Here is a 17,603-nt window from a genome sequence, read left to right on the forward strand (position 1 = left end):
AGACACTTTAATAAAGAGAAACAAACAAAAGAACAGACCTGATAGGAAATCTGGACTGTGGAAAGAATGAATATCTTTAGAGAGATAGAGAAGATATTTTTGCCAATAAATCAACAGAATGCTACGAAAAAATGAAACAATCTGAAAAAATAAAGTGTTTTTAAAATTAATATATGACAGCCAAAATTTTAATCGAAGTGTTAGAAGATGCAAGCAAAAAATATCCCAGAAAGGACAAAAATAGAAAGAGATGAACAGATGAGATGGTTTGGAACATTTCATGAACCAAAAATGGGGGTCTAACATATAATTAATAGGCATTCTAGATGGAAAGAACAGAGAAAATGATGGCAAGGAAGTTATTTTTTTAAGGAATGTAAAAAAAATTTCAAAAAATTGAAGAACATACTTTCAAAATGAAAAGGCCCTCTGTGTACCTAGCAAACTGATTAAACAAAAGACCATGCCAAAATGAATTGTAATGAAATTTTGGAATGCTAGCCACAAAGAGATGGCATTGAACTTCTAGACTATAAAATTTCAAGACAGAAGAGTAGAGCAATAGCTATAACGTTCTGAGGAAAGAAATATTCTAAATTCACTTTTTCTCTGGAAGTTACTGGAGAATGTGCTTCACTAAAACATTGTTGTAAAAACAGATCTAATGTTGGAGAAAGGATAAAGTAATTCTTAGGATGACTCAAAAGGAAGTACAGGAGGCAATCACTCTGTAGCAGGCCAACAAGTTGCCAGTCCAGATACAGAATTTACTGAGGTTTGGTGAGAAACAGATATATTTCTTCTATTTGACTAGGTGAGAAACTTCATTAAGAGGCGCACTTTGAGGGTGTGAGTCAATAATTAGATGAAAAAAAAGTGGAGTCAAAGAAGAAATTATTAATTTTAGAAAACGAGTAGTTGTACAACAAAGTAAATTAAACCACTTGGTCCCCAAAAGAAATTTACATACATAGTAACAGCAGTAAAAATTGTAGATATGGCTTTAACTCCAAATTGATAAAACTCTATTACAAGGATCAGGGGAAGGGAAAACGAGAGGGTGGAGTGTGTGTAAAAGAGCTAAAATAAGAGATTTGTAGATAATGTTTTAAATTGATAAATCACAATACAGCTGCATAGCAGTAGACTCAGTGCAAAGCATTGAAAAAGTAGTTGTCCTTGGATGATATATCAGTAGGGAAGTGAACAGAAAGACTAATATATATTTTTTTATATAAAGTATTTTTAGTAATGGTTAAATTCCCTATGAACTGTATTCTCATATTGCTATGATTTTTAAAAGTTTGTAAAAATTTCCCATCATTGCTCCTTGACCACTACTCAATCCATCGGTTCCCTTATCAACTTGGTGATGTTTCCCTTCTTCCAAAGTTGTTCCTTCAATAATGTGAAATTGGGCTCCAATCAGTATTGTGTACTCTCAGAGTTCTTAGAAAGTTAAGAATGCATTCCCCCTGTGATGCTGCTTTTTCAGTTCTGAGCACAGCCAAGACATGTTACATAACTTGGAGTTTCAACAAACACCTGGAAATCAGGCTGTATGTATTGCTCAGATGAGACCAGACATGAAGAGATTGGTAGTGACAAGTGTTGTCACTTCTCTCTCTGACAGCAGGCAAGTGGCGCGCTGTGTATACAAGGTCTGATACCATGCTTTCAAGATGAAAAAAAAAAAATGAAAAGGCAAGTGAAAAATAACATTTCAGGAAGAGCTATCTGAGAAAATAATGGCAAATTACACATGATTTAGCTTTGCTCTTAGCTTTTATAAAGACCCAAGAACTATGAACTGAGCAGTTGAGCCCTAATTAAGTCTCCTCTTGATCTCTGGTACTGCACACCCAATTCTCAGGCTGCGTTTTAAAAAGGCATCATAACATCCTCTCATTTATCTGCTCTTTTTCTTGCCTTGCTTTCTTTTTTTTTTTAATTTCTCCCCCCCCTTTCTTTTAACCTTGAGTAAAATGAGGTTAATATGAGCCATTAAGAATTAAAAAATAATTACATGATGAAAAAATAGCTCAGGTGAATTTTAATTAGAGCCTAATTTGATGGGATTTGAACCCAGCACACTGGAAATATACAGCGGTAACTTTAGCCGTTAAATTGTGTGGCCTTTGTTTAAACTCGGTGGGAACTGAGAGAGATTATTTTGGCTGCTTGAAGACACCATGTTTTTTCCATTAATGCCAGGGAAATATATTGAGCGACTAAAATATTACTAATAAAAATAAATGTGAAAGTTGTAAATTTCAAACAATGTAAGACCCATAGTTCATACCTGAATTTCCAAATGTGTATGTGACATTTCATTAAGCTTAAAGCTGAAGACACGCTGTATTATGTCTGGCCTCTTTAAAAAAGGGACCTAAATATTTCCACAATTTGTCATCCTTTGGAATCTAACAATAATAAGGCAGAGAATGTAAAAAGGTCCCTCCTAAGCCAGGAGGAAGCCCCTCTCTGGTCCTGTGCTCAGATGTGAGGCATTGCCCTGCCCTCCCTGTATTACCAATCCCTCTACTGCCTTGCAGTGGGTTCTTTTATCCATCAAATGGGAACAGTAAAATAGAACACTTTGGATGCGAGATCATGAGGTAGACTAAGTAAAATCAACATCTCCCTTAAACCTTCCTGGGAAGGGTAAGAGGTGTTAAGACAGAAGCAGAGTTCCTGAAGGGATTTGAGCTCATTTTGTCAGAAGGAAGTGGTTCCACATTGAACCACCAGTCTGTAGGGCCTTGAGATATACCCCTGTGGTTTCATCACAACTAAGTCAGCCACTGGAGGGAGCCAATATGACTCTCACAGTTTAGTCGAATATGCTGAACTGGTAGGGAAAGATAATTTGAAAATGGCACGTAAGGATGACAGAATTTGAACAAAATCCCTTTTATTTATTTATGCCAAAATCTGTGTGAATGTAAAATGCCATCTCGATCATGCTTTATTTATGGTGTGGCTTTTTCTCTGGGGGGAAAAAAAAGAGAAAGAAGAAGCACGTTGGCTTGAAGTTCTCCTCAGACTGCACCTCATGGCCCTGGTGAGTGAGCGGGGTGGCAGGCTGGGACAGTGGGGCAGGCCTCGGCGCAGGCCAGGGCCCGTATGGGCACGCTGCGGACTCTGCTCGCCTGGGCTCATCTGGGCAGGTGGGGGAAGGCACCGCTTGTCGTTTAGTGCAGCTAGAAATCATGCCTGTGCCTCTCCATGAATAGAGGGATGTGCAATATGTAAAGTTCCTAAAGACAATGTTATTTATAGCTGTTGCAAACAATGTTTATACAAAGTTTATTAAATATGTCACCCACATTGATTTATCCCAACCAATCTCTTCAATCACTAATATTTATGTGATGGGTTCAGTCGCAACAATTATTTTATGTGCTGTAGAGTATGTTATAACTAGGGATTCACCCTGGCAATTATATGAAAGATAAAATGCTTCCTGAAGACCTCAGGGCAGACCAGGAAGTATATTATTGGACACAAGGTGGTTTTAACTGAATGCCACAGCACTAAATTTTAGAGGAAGAAATGTGGAGCATCTTATGGTTAAAAAGTCAAGCTAGTTTTGTGTCCTTTCTGAAGTTTCCTTGCTACTGGAAAGGTAGCAAGCTCATCTGCACATTTCCTTTCTCACGTCCAGACGTTGGGCCGAGAAATGCTTTCCCTCTCGTCATTTTGAATTTCTGTCAGCTATTGCTCCTCAGCAACGTTTACTTCGTGCCCACTGTGGGCAGAAGCATCTGTAAACACCTACAAAGGAAACCAGACACACGTGACTTGCCTGGAAGGAATTGGCATCTGATGTGAGGGGCTGAAGCAGTGTTAACAAAGAAACCAGAATTTTCTAAAGAGTCCAGGGTAACTATTGAAACTGCAAGATGACAAACTCAGGGAAACAAACCAAAGCAAAACAAAGGTTGTTTCAAACCACAATTGAACGCAACTTCTGTTTCCTAAGAAAGACTAAAAAGTCCTTTGTTTGGCAAAAGGGCAGACCCACTTTGGTTCAGAGAGTAGGGCCTCAGGGCATGGCAGGAAAGTAGACAGTAAAACAAAGAGGTAGCTAAACTGTTCTGCAGAAGACGTTAGCGGGAATTTCGGGCGGACATTCACTGTAGAAGGGAAAGGGGAAAAGTTTGGGCTGTAGGAGAAAGGGGGCTGAACAATGGGGGGGGAGCGAATTTGGGGAAATCCTGTGTGCTGGTGAGGCCGGGAAATGATCTCTGAGTGCAGGCGTGTGTCATATTCAGGTTAGAAATGGTCACTGTGGGGATCCCTGGGTGGCGCAGCGGTTTGGCGCCTGCCTTTGGCCCAGGGCGCGATCCTGGAGACCTGGGATCGAAATCCACGTCGGGCTCCCTGCATGGAGCCTGCTTCTCCCTCTGCCTGTGTCTCTGCCTCTCTCTCTCTCTGTGTGTGACTATCATAAATAATAATAATAATAATAATAAAAGAAATGGTCACCGTGTTGTAATGGAGGCCTATTGCCTGTCCCCAAGTCAGTGTTTTGAGAGGTAGGGGAGTCCAAACTAAATTAAGCTGTTTTATAAAAGCACATAGTGGTAGTCAGTAAGCAGAAATAATTTGGTCAAAACAGGAATGCAGAGTCAGAGGGAACTAAAAGTGTTTAACTGACACCCTAACTTCAGGAAGCTCTGGAGAGATGGAGAGGAATCCTCACTGAGAGCTGAGGGCTTCCCTTGGGATAATTTCATCCCTGAGACAGGATGAAGCCCAGCCTAAGGGTCATGTAGCATTTTCCCAGGGGATGAGTAAGTTATTTTCATACTTCGATGGGAGTCTGGTTTTACTCTCCCCTCTTACCCCCTGCTATTATTATTACTCCCCCCCCAAAAAAATTTATTTCTCTGCCAGGAGGGATTTTTTTCCAATGACTAAATCTTCCTCTTTAGTCGTCATTGGATTCGATCCTCAGTTGGCTTCATTTCGTAGCCTTTTCTTAGTAATTAGCACTATAGGCAATGAAAATATTTGGGACCATGGGTTTGAGAATACTGGTCTTTCGTAAAACCAGTTGCTCTCAGATAGAACCTATTGAACTTATAGAAGCTTTGTGGACACCTCTTATTAAGAAAGCAGTTATGCATGAGCTACAGGAATCTCTTAATTAATTAACTATTCATGGAGAGATCCTGGCACCAGGCCACAAGCTGGACAAATAGCCGGAGAAAGACACACATCTGTAGGGAGTTTGCAACTTCACGAGGAGGGAAGTAAATGACTGTTTATCGAAGGAGAACTGTCAAAATAGTATGGAGTAGTTTGATCTTTTCTGTCCACTATCATTTGATGCAAAGAGGGAAGATTTGGCTTCAATTTGATGATAGGAATTTGGACTTTGCCGCATATGTCCATAAAACAGGATTACCTGTAAGCAAAAGTTCACAGAACCCAGGAAATTAGAACTCTTACTTGTTGCTGCTAAAGGAAAGGTTGTAACCTTAATATTAAACTGGTATCCAGAAAAAAATATATATAACCAATTTAAAGACTTCATGGTTTTACATGTTATGACGCTGTAGTATCTGTTTATACTCTTCTTATGGGGATCTTGGTTTACAACTCTTGACAGAGAATACTCATTCAGTAGAGCCCCTCAGGGCTAAATATAAGATAATGTTGCTGACAGAACAAGATTCCCCAAATTTCTGTGTCTTGTGAGACCATGATGACAGAGTGTTTAAAGCCTACTTTATATATTCCCTCCAAATCCCAAGCTCCTTTGACTTGCCAACCCACATTGCTATCTGATTGCCACAATTCCCTGATATATGAAATCATGGTGGAATTTCCTTGGAATTATATATCTTAAGCCATGATAGCATTCAATGACTTCCAGATGCCTTAACAATGATGGTCCACTGAGTAAGGAATTACCACAGATTATCTCCCCTTTGATTTGTCACAGTTTTGTATGGAGTTTATTACCAGTAGAAATATTAACCTAGCCTTCTACAGCAGCCTATTTCTGAGATCTTTAGACAATATTACAAAAAAAGAAGTCTGTTATTTTTCTTTTTCTAACATAGGAGTGGTCAGTGACGACTGCCAAGCTCCCAGAGAAATGAAGAGCCATAGTCCTGCTGATGTGCCTTCTATCTAGGCATGGAACAAATATCCGGCGTTCTAGAGACTGCTCATTCTTCACTGGAACACAGTGGAAAAGGTAAGAGAAGTGGTCCTGTACTGCCAACAATGCACCGAGCAGGGCAGAGCAGAGTTCTGCGTGCCATCTCTATGTTGGCCTCCTTGCTGCTGCCATGCACACGATCTCGGATTCTGCACCACAGACCTATACAAAACTAATTGTTCATGTGATTTCCTTTCTGTGCCACTGCAGATGTCCCTTTCTGTAACAATTTAATTAACACTTTAAAATAATGATGCATTAATTAATGCCAAATTACAATGAAAATCCTGGAGAATTACACTTTATATCAACATTAATGCAAAATGAGTTCCTCCTGGATAATTTTTCTTACAATGAATACAAAAAGAGATAATACTAATTAGGCCATCAATTTAAATTTACCATAATTTCAATCCATGTCATTTATCTGTTTCCCAGCATAAAACAATACCAGTCTACCATACGTTTGTATGGCAATAGGGATGTCTGCATAGCAACCAGACCTGGGTCATTTTTAGGGTATTGTGAAATAAGCTTGAATTTTGAATTTGTATGTCAATTGTTGAAAACAGGGTGTGTGTGTGTGTGTGTGTGCGCGTGCAGGGGTGCATAGTACATGTGTGTCTGAATATGAGAGAGAGGAGGAGTCCAACACTTTAGTAAAATAAAATGCTCTGACTTAAATAAAGTTATATGCTCAGTCTTATCAGATGCATGGCATAAGTCATCAGGCTTAGTCTATCCAGTTGCATATAATTCAGTTTATTTTCCATTCTTGGGGTCATGACCCAGGAGTTAGAAGAATTGTAGTATCTCCAGGGTCATTTGTTTATGAACAAACCGAAATCACATCATCCCATATTCAAAAGTGACATGATGTGCACCTGTTACATTTCATTTTCATTGCTTCTAATAAGGAGATGCTCCTTTCAGTATCAGGAAGAGAGAGGGCTCAGAAGGTTAATTTTACAATGTTCACTGAAGAAAGAAACGTGACAGTAGTTCCTAAATTACAACTACTTTCTTAAGCGACCCTTTGCGTGTGCCTTTCATGTTGAGATACACTTGGTATCTAGGTCATGCAAGATCTGTCAAACATTTTGTTTCTAAATCAGAACACCCCTGACTAAATATTTTCATAAAATCTTAAGTATTTTTTTCTTACAAAAGTCTTTCGATGGCAAGAGAGCATATTGGGGCAGATTCCTTCAGGGCTTCATCTTAAATTTACTCTCTTTTTGGCAAAGAGTTTCCACCCATCCACTGTGACATGGGATTCTCACTTCTCATATTTGGGAATCCTGACATGTACTTTACTAGTGTCGTGAAAAGCATATTTAATAAAATGGCCAATTACAGTGTAGCACTGTGTATGGAAATTTACTAACAAAACAAATCATCTTCCAACATGAAGAATCTCTAATTTCAGAAGGGATAACATCAGAATGTGGTCAAAATTCTTGTGTCTCTGGGGTATTTTCCTGAATATGTTCCTTACTCCTCTTAGCAATTTGTGTTCTCACTGTGCCCCTCTTAAAGATCCTTTCCCCCCTGTAATGAATGACAAGAAAAAATTGGCTCTTTATAGTTTAGTTTTCCCATGTTCTAAATCAGCAATGGAAATTTCTGCTTGCCCAGGTGTTCTCAAAGAAAGTAGGCAATGGGCCTAAATGAAGTCTGGCAGAAAGAAATTAATTTTTAAAAATCAATAAGCTCTGCCTTTGTTTTTATTCAGCTTTAGGGGAATACATATCAGTGACATTTACCTTGGACTATGTCTCCGTGCCCAAATAACCAGAGCATGTCAGAGCAGACAGGGGGCATGGGTGATCTATTCCACTTCATAAGCCTGGTTGACTGCCAGGGAGTAGATGATGAAGACAGTTGAAAACTTGACCTCTCAGAGCTACTTGGCATCATATAGTCATTCTTCAACCATGTATATCTACCAGAGGTATAAAATTATATAATCCAACATGGGTTCCTGGGCCATACCTATAGAGTTTTTCATAAAAATGGAAGAATAAGTGAGCTTTTCACCATATATGTCATTAATTATATGCTTGAAATTTATTAAGATAATTCTAGAAATTAAATAGCATGTCTTCATACCTTAGCCCAGTACCTCAAGTCATGTTTGTGTGTTTGCTTGCCTCTTGTAGTATTACCCTTCTCTCTCTCCCTGCACCATTCTGTTATTAGGAAGCACTAGTAAAAGCCTATGCAAGCTTAGGAGCTCCTGAGATGGAACTGTTTTACAGAGGTGAGGGTTGTGCCACAATGAAGGCTGATGAACGTTTTCATGGTTGTTCTTTTATTTCTTTTTTTGTTTGTTTTCTTAAGACTTTATTTATTTTGAGAAAGAAAACACGAGAAGAGACAGAGGGAAAGAGAGAATCTCAAACAGACTCCCTACTGAGCATGGAGCTCAACATGGGGCTCTATCCCAGGACCCTGAGATCATGACCCGAGCTGAAGGACTTAACAGACTGAACCACCCAGGCACTCTCATGGCTGTTCTTTTAATAGTCTCTCAGCAAGATTATTAGAAGAAGAAACTATTTGGGTTATTTCTCACAGTTGACGTACTTTAATCCTTCTAGTTTCAGGTTTATTTCGAAATAACTGAATGGTAAAGATGATGCCTATGACTTCATAAAGAAAAAACTGAGCCTCTTTAGTGAATAATCTTTCTGATTCTTTTCATGTACATTCACTGAAACAGAGCATCAGCAAGAACCATAAGATCCTAGTGATTAAGTCTCAACTTAACCTGATGGGTAGGAACCTGTTTACATATCTGCCATGCTACCTTGATCCTTGACTCTGGAATTAGGTAGGGATTCAATTCCCAGCTCTATCTTGGACAGACTACTTGCCATGAGCTGTAGTTTTCTCATCTATAAAGTAGAAATGATAATACAAATAGTTTTGAAGGCTGAAAGAACGTTCTTAAAGTGTTTCACACATCTAATGCTGGTTCTGCTGGTAATTTGAAAACTCATTCATTTGGTCCTGCAAACATTGACTAATTACCTAACATGGTGCCAGTCACAAGCCTCTGCCCATACAAAGATGATTAAAGTAAAATGTCTATCCAAAAGAACTTTACAGTTTAGAGGTACACACAGGAGCAAAAGTCAATAATTAAAATACACTGTGTTATAATAGAGGTATAAACAAAATACTATAAAAAAAAAGGAGACACTAACCCTGGGGATTTTGGGGAGGGATCCAAACAAAAGGTGATATTTGAGTTGGAGCCCAGCAAAGAATAAAGGCGACCTCATACTAAGAAACAGAGGCAGATACAGGGAAGAGATTGGTTCATTATATTGCAAGCTATCCCATGTGGTTGAGTGTAATATATGCGGGTCCATAACAGACTTTTTGTGAGGGGAAAAAAGAAAGATTGTTCAAGCAATATTGGATGTAAATTACTAAAATTGTATTTTTTTCTATTTATAACTCTGGGCAGTTTGGCAAACGTATCAAAAGCCTTAAATTTTTAGGTATGCTATACCACAGCATTCCTATTTCTAGGGATTTATCTGAAGAGAATTGGTATGACTATGAATAAATATTTTGATACGACCCTTTGGTCCCTACCAAGATGGCAAACTAGAGACAAACAGTCAGATTTCCTTGCCTCAACTGAATCCTAGACATTCCGAATAAATGGGAAACAGACATTGTATATTTAGGAATATACAATGGCACGGAATTGTAAGAAATCAATGAAACCACAGAAGATTGTTGACCTTTTAGTGTGTGGTAGTAGCTGGACACAGTGAAGGATGAGCTACTATAACTGGAGAAACAACATATGAACTGAATGTGACAGCGAACACACAAACAGAAGAAAGGTTTAATTTTTGTTCTGAATCTTTTCTCCCACTGTCTTCGTCTTGATCAGATTTCTCCACAGTAACATTGCATGGAAGAAACAGTAATGTTTTAAAGTATTAAAAGATTTAATTACAAGGATTAAATGATACAAATGACCAAGATATAGGTTCCTGTATTGTTCAACTTCTCTTAGCAGGGCACAGACTAAACTGGACAACATAGATCCTCTGAAAGTAAATTTTTAGAATATATGGATGAATAATTTGAAATAAGTATGATTAAAGATACTTATTTAATTGGGAAATAGAACCAGGAATGGGTTAAAAGATCAGGTTGAGAAGCCCTACCAGAAGGCAGAAGTAAAGAATGAAGATGAAGAAGAACATAGTAAAGCTAAAAGTGAAACAGGGTAGAAGTAGAAGTGCCATTGTCTGGATATGAGAAATCTTAGAGAAAAAGAAAAAATAGGATGTAGTATTTAAAGAAGTAATGGAGAAAAATGTCTCAGGATCTTTGAAAAATGAAAGACCTTAGAATCCGGAAGGACTTATAGAGAAACAAGCAAGAGAAATAAGGAAAACCCCATAGAGGGAATATCAAAAGCAAAAAGGGAATTCTACTACCTTCCAGAAAGGAACAGCAATTCACCTACAGGGAAAGAAGAATAAAGTCAATATCAGATTTCTCCACAGCAACATTACATGGAAGAAAACAGTAAAGTGATATTTTAAAGTATTAAAAGATTTAATTACAATGATGTTTACTGTGGTATTGCTTGTAATAATAAAATATTGAAAGAGACCTGAATGACCATACAATGGCACACCATGAAGCCACTTAAAAATTATGTTGCAGAAAAATGTATAAAAAAACATAAAAAGGCATTTGCAATGAAAAATGTCTCTGTGAATAAAAGATTATACACATGTGATTCCACTTTTGTTTAAGTGGAAAGTCTGAAAGAATATATGCAGAAATTTTAGTTTTTTAAAAAAAATCCAGCATAGTTAACATACAGTGCTATATTAGTTTCAGGTGTACAATATGGTGATTCAACAATTCCATACATCCCTCGGTACTTATCATGACAAGTGCACTTCTGAATCCCCATCACCTATTTAACAACCCCCCCCAACCATCCCTCTGGTAACCATCAGTTTGTTATCTATAGTTGAGTCTGAGTTTTCTTTGGTTTATCTTTTTTACTTTGTTCATTTGTTCTGTTAAATTCCACATATGAGTGAAATCATATGGTATTTGTCTTTCTCTGAATGACTTATTTAATTTAGCATTATATTCCCTAGATCCATCCCTTTTGTCGCAAATGGCAAGATTTCATTCTTTTTAGTGACTGAGTAATATTTCAGTGTGTGTGTGCGTGTGTGTGTGTGTGTGTGTGTGTGTGTATCCAACAACTACTTTATCCATTCATCTATCAATGGACACTTGGGCTGCTTCTATATCTTGCCTATCGTAAGTATTGCTGCAGTAAACATTTGGGTACATATGTCTTTTTGAATTAGTGTTCTCGTATTCTTGGGTAAATACCCACTTGTGTAATTGCTGGATCATAAGATAATTCTATTTTTATTTTTTTGAGAAACCTTCATACTTTTTTCTACCATGGCTTCACTGGTTTGCATTCCCACCTACAGTGCACGAGAGTTCTTTTTTCTCTATATCCTCACCAACACTTGTTTCTTGTGTGTGTGTGTGTGTGTTTTTTAATTCTACTCATTCTGCAGTGATATCTCATTGTGGTTTTGATTTTCATTTAATTTCCCTGATGATTAGTGATGGTGAGTATCTTTATATGTGTCTGTTGGCCATCTGTATACCTTATTTGGAGAAAGTCTGTGTTTTCTGCCCATTTTTAACTGGATTATTTGAGGATTTTTTTGGTGTTGGTTTGTATAAGTCCTTTGCATATATCGGATAGTAACCCTTTATCAGATATGTCACTTGCAAATATCTTCTCCCATTCAGTAGTTGTCTTTTTAGTTTTGTTTCCTTTGCTGTGCAGAAGCTCTTTGTTTTAATGTAGTCTCAATAGTTTATTTTTGCTTTTATGTCCCTTGTCTCAGAAGATATATTTAGAAAAATGTTGGTATGGCCAATGTCAGAGAAATACTGCCTGTGCTCTCTTCTAGGATTTTTGTGGTTTCGGGTTTCACATTTAGGTCTTTAGTCATTTTTTAGTTTATTTTTGTATATGGTAAAAGAAAGGGGCCCAGTTTCATTCTTTTGCATGTTGCCGTCCAGTTTACCCAACACCATGTGTTGAAGAGACTTTTCCATTGTATCTTCTTGCCCCCTTTGTTGTAGATCAACTGAGAATAAAAGCGTGGATTTATTTCTGAGCACTTCATTCTGTTCCATTGATCTGCAGGTCTGTTTTTGTGCCAGTATCATACTGTTTTTATTACTGCAGATTTGTAGTGTGTCTTGAAATCTGAGATTATGATACCTCCAGTTTTGTTCTTCTTTTCCAAGATGGCGTTGGCTGTTTGGGGTCTTTCATGGTCCCATACAAGTCTTAGGATTATTTGTTCTATTTCTGTGAAAAACACTGTTGGTATTTTGATAGAGATAGCATTAAATGTGTAGATTGCAAAAAAAAAAATGTGTAGATTGCTTTGGATAGTGTGGACATTTTAACAATATTTGTTCTTCTAATCCATGAGCATGAAATATCTTTCCATTTGTGTTATCTTCAATTTCTTTCTTCAATGTTTTATAGTTTTCAGGGGTACAGGTCCTTCACATCCTTGGTTAAGTTTATTCCTAGGTATTTTATTATTTTTGGTGTGATTATCAATGAGGTTTTTTTTAAATTTCTCTTTCTGTTATTTTATTATTAGTGTATAGAAATGCAGTGGATTTCTATATACTGATTTTGTATCATGCAACCTTACTGAATTCATTTATCAGTTCTAGTAGTTTTTGGTAGAGTCTTTAGGGTTTTCTATATACAGTGTCATGTCATCTGGAAGTAGTGAGAGTTTTGCTTCTTCCTTGCCAATCTGGATGCCTTTTATTTCTTTCTCTTGTCTGATTGTTGTGGCTAGGACTTCGAGTACTATATTGAATAAAAATGGTGAGAATGGACCTCCTTGTCTTACTCCTAACCTTAGGGAAAAAGCTTTCAGGTTTTCCCCATTGAGTAGGATGTTAGCTATGGGTTTTTCACATATGGCCTTTAATATGCCTCTCTAAACCTACTTTGTTGAGGGTTTTTATTATGAAAGGATATTGTACTTTGTCAGATGCTTTTTCTGCATCTACTGAAATGATCATATGGTTTTTATTCTTTCTCTTGTTGATGTGATGTATCATGATGATTGATTTGTGAATATTGAACCACCATGGCATCCCAGGAATAAATCCCACTTAATTGTAGTGAATGATTTTTTTTAAGTGATGCTGTATGTGGTTTGTTAATATTTTGTTGAAGAATTTTGCATCTATGTTTATCAGAGATATTGGCCGGTAGTTTTCTTTTTTGGTAGTGTTTTTATCTGTTGTTCACATAATGATGCCTCAGAATGAATTTGAAAGCTTTCCTTTCTCTTTTATTTTTTTGGAATGATTTGAGAAGAATAAGTGAATAGGTGTTAACTCTTCTGTAAATGTTTGGTATAATTTACCTGTGAAGTCATCTGGTCCTATACTTTTGTTTTTTGGGAGTTTTTTTTTTTTTTATTACTGATTCAGTTTTATTTCTAGGAATCAGTCTGTTCAAATTTTCTATTTCTTTCTGTTTCAGTTTTGGTAGGTTATATGTTTCTAGGAATTTTTCCATTTCTTCTAGGTGGTTCAGTTTGTTGACATGTAATCTCTCATAATATTCTCTTATAATCCTTTGAATTTATGTGATGTTGGTTGTTATTTTTCCTCTTTCATTTCTCTTTTTATTTGAGTACTCTTTCTCTCAGTCTCTCTCTCTCTCTCTCTCTCTCTTTCTCTCTCAAGAGTCTGGCTAAAGGTTTATTAATTTTGTTGATCTTTTCAAAGAATCAGCTCCTGGTTTCATTGTTCTCCTCTATGGTTTTCTTAGTTTCTATTTTGTTTATTTCTGTTGTAATATTATTTCCTTCCTTCTACTGGTTGGGGTTTTCTTTTTTCATCTTTTTCTAACTCCTTTAGATGTAGAGCAAGTTTTTTATTTGATATTTTTTCTTCCTTCTTGAGGTAGGCCTGTATTACTATAAACTTCCCTCTTAGAGCAGCTTTTGCTGTATCCCAAAGGTTTTGGAGCACTGCATTTTCATTTGTCCCCATGCATATTTCCTCTTTGATTTCTTGGTTGACCCATTCATTGTTTAGTAACATGTTATTTAACTCTTGTATTTGTGTTCTTAACTTATATATTTGTGTTCTTTTCAGATTTTCTCTTATGGTTGATTTCTTGTTTTAGAGCATTGTGGTCAGTAAAGATGCATAATATGACCTAAATTTTTAAAATCTGTTGAGACTTGTTTCATGGCCTAACATGTGGTCTCTTTTCTGGAAAATATTCCACGTACAGTTCTTTTCTGGAGAATATTCCTTGTACATTTCATTCCATGAAAAGAATGTGTATTCTGCTGTTTTAGGACGGAATGTTCTGAATATATCTGTTGGATTCATCTGGCCCAATGTGTCATTCAAAACCACTGTTTACTTGGTTTTCTGTTTGGATGTAAGTGGGGTTTAAAGTCCCCCTGCTATTTTTGTATTACTATTGATTATTTCCTTCATATTTGTTTTTAGTTGCTCCATGTATTTGAGTGCTCCTGTTGGGTGCATGAATATTTACAAACGTATCTTCTTGCTAGATTGTTCTCTTATGGTTATGTAGTATTCTTCTTTGTCTCTTATTACAGCCTTTGTTTTAAAATCTATCTTGTCTGATATAAGTGTTTCCACCGTGGCTTCTCCTTCACTTCCATTTGCATGATAGTGCTTTTTCATCCCTTCACTTTCAATTTGCATGTGTTTTTAGGTCTGAAATAAGTATTTTTTAGGCCCCATATACATGGGTCTTGCATTTTTATCCTTTCTGTAACCCCATGTCTTTGATTGGAGTATTTAGTCCATTTATATCAAAAGTATTTATTGAGAGGTATGAATTTATGGTCATTTTATTACTTGTTTTATGGTTGTTTTTGTAATTCTTCTTGATTCTGTTCTTCTTTTGCTGTCTTTTCTCATGGGTTGCTGGCTTTCTGTAGTGATATTTTTAGATTCTTTTCTTTCATTTTTTTTGTGTATCGCTGGTTTTTGATTTGTGGTTACCATTAAGTTTATATATAACATCTTATGCATATAGTTGTCTATATTAAGTTGATGGTCACTTAAGTAAAAACCCATTCTTTATGCCCTCCCCTGTTTTTAGGTATATGGTGTCATACATTATTATATCCTTTTCTTTTGTGAGTCTCTTGACTGATTTTTATAGATATACTTACTTTTACTGCTTTTGTTTTTCCTATTTTTTTACTCTTGCTTATGGTCTTTCTTTTCCACTCAGAGTCCCCTTTTAACATTTCTCATAGGGCTGGTTTAATGGTGAACTCCTTTAAGTTTTGTTTGTCTGGGAAACTCTTTATCTATCTTCTATCCTGAATAATAGCCCTGCTGGTTATCCTTGATTGTGATTTTTCTTTCAGCACTTTGACTATAACATGCCACTCCCCCTGGCCTGCAAATTTTCTGCTAAAAAATCAGCCAATAGCCATATGGGGTCCTTTGTATGTAATTGTTTTTAAATTTCTCTCTTTATCATTAACTTTTGCCATTTTAATTACTATATGTCTTGGGTTAATTTTGTTGGGGGATCTCTATGCCTTCTAGATCTGGGTATCTGTTTCCTCTCCCAGTTTCATGAAGTTTTCGGCTATTATTTCTTCAGATAAGTTTTTCTGTCCCATTTTCTCTCTCTTCTATTTCTGGAATCCCTATGATGCAAATGTTATTATGCTTGATGGTGTCACTGAGTTCTCTATGTCTATTTTTATTTTTTATTCTTTTTCTCTAGTATTCAGCTTGATTGCTTTCCTTTACTCTGTCCTCCAGGTTTCTGGTCTGTTCTTCTGCTTCTTCTAGTTTACTTTTTATTCTATTTAGTCTATCTTTAATTTCAGTTATTGAGTTCTTATCTCTGATTGGTTATTTTTTATGTTTTTCCATCTCTTTGTTGAGAGTCTCACTGAGGTCTTAACACTCTTTTCTCAAGTCCAGTGAGTATATTTATGACCATTACTTTAAATACTCTATCAGGCATATTACTTGTTTCTGTTTCAATTAGCTCTCTTGCTGTGATTTTGTCCTGTTCTTTCATTTGGTACATATTCCTCTGCCTCCTCATTTTGTCTAACTCTCTGTGTCTGTTTTTATGTGTTAGGAAATTCAGCTACATATTGTGCTCTTGAAAGTAGTGTTCTTAAGAAGAAAAGGTCCTGTAGTGCCCCTGCAGTGCAATCTCCTTTGTTCACCAGAACCTGCCACTTTAGGGGTATCTTCTGTGTGTTGCATGTGCCCTGCTGTTATGTCTGAGCCACATTTGCCTTTGTCCAGTCATCTGCAATGGATTTCTTTCTCTCTTATGGTCCCTGTGTGGCTAATGGGCCAGTCTGAAGCCACTTTGGGCTTGGATTAAGTCAGACTAGGCATTTGCCAGAGATACAGTAGTACCAAACTGCAGGGCACTTTTCCTGCACTGTCCCCTGAGACGTTCTTGTTGGTAGCTGGGACCTATGTCAGACCAAATGTTGGAGCTGCAGTTGGAGTGGTGTGTGTGTGGTTATCTTCCTGTCTCCCACAGACAAGAGTCACTTTGGAGTGGTGCTGGCCCCTGTTGGGTATGCTTGCACACTGCTAGGCTTGTGGTGCCACCTTGGATGAGCTCTGTCCAAGGTGACAGAGTCTGCAGAGGACACAGGGGTGGGGTGCATGGTGTTAGAAGGTTAATGCAGATCTGTTGTGAGAAGGCATCTAGAGCTACTTTAGAAAACTGTCACAGGGCTGGAGGGAATAGGTGCACAGGAAGATGTGGGGGTGGGGCTCTCAAAGCCAGCAAGATTTGAACAGGTCTTCTGTGAGAGAGGATCACAGCCAAGACCTGGCCAGAAGGGCTTTGTCCTTAGGAGAATGTGAGAGTTTGGCACATCGTTAGCAAGTTAGGTGGTGTGTTGGCACCGGTGCTGGTTCCTGTAGGTATTCATGTGTCTTAGCTGGAGGGCAGAGGAGGGAAATGGTACTTGCCAGGCCCTTTTTCCTGAAGAAGTCTCCTAAATATCCCAGCCCCTTTAGCACAGGCTTTCAGATTAGTAAATAAATCTCCTTCCCACATATCCCAGGCATTTTTAAACTGCTGCTTCTATGCTATGTCTCCACAGGGCTATTTGTTATTTTCTTTCTTCAAGGGCAGGAACTCATTTTCCCATTGCCCTCTTGACTCTCCCAGAGGTGGCCTCTTTGGTTTTCAAAGCCAAATGTTATGAGGATTTGTATTTTCCATGTGGGTTCTCTGGCCTAGGGTGCTTGGTACAAGAGTCTGTTTTTTCATCTCTTCAGGCCTGAGATATCCCTCCCT

General features: G+C 37.4%; 1 long non-coding RNA gene across 2 annotated transcripts in view; it reads left to right on the forward strand.

The window, feature by feature from the left end:
• The window catches only part of LOC121488117, a 224,086-nt gene that overhangs the window by 190,276 nt on the left and 16,207 nt on the right, over positions 1-17,603 (forward strand). For both annotated transcript variants that reach the window (XR_005986983.1, XR_005986982.1), the window contains one exon: positions 6,078-6,214. This is a non-coding gene — a long non-coding RNA (uncharacterized LOC121488117). The remainder of the gene's footprint in view (positions 1-6,077; positions 6,215-17,603) is intronic.

The sequence above is a fragment of the Vulpes lagopus genome, chromosome 3 (assembly GCF_018345385.1).
Source record: "Vulpes lagopus strain Blue_001 chromosome 3, ASM1834538v1, whole genome shotgun sequence".
NCBI lineage: Eukaryota > Metazoa > Chordata > Mammalia > Carnivora > Canidae > Vulpes > Vulpes lagopus.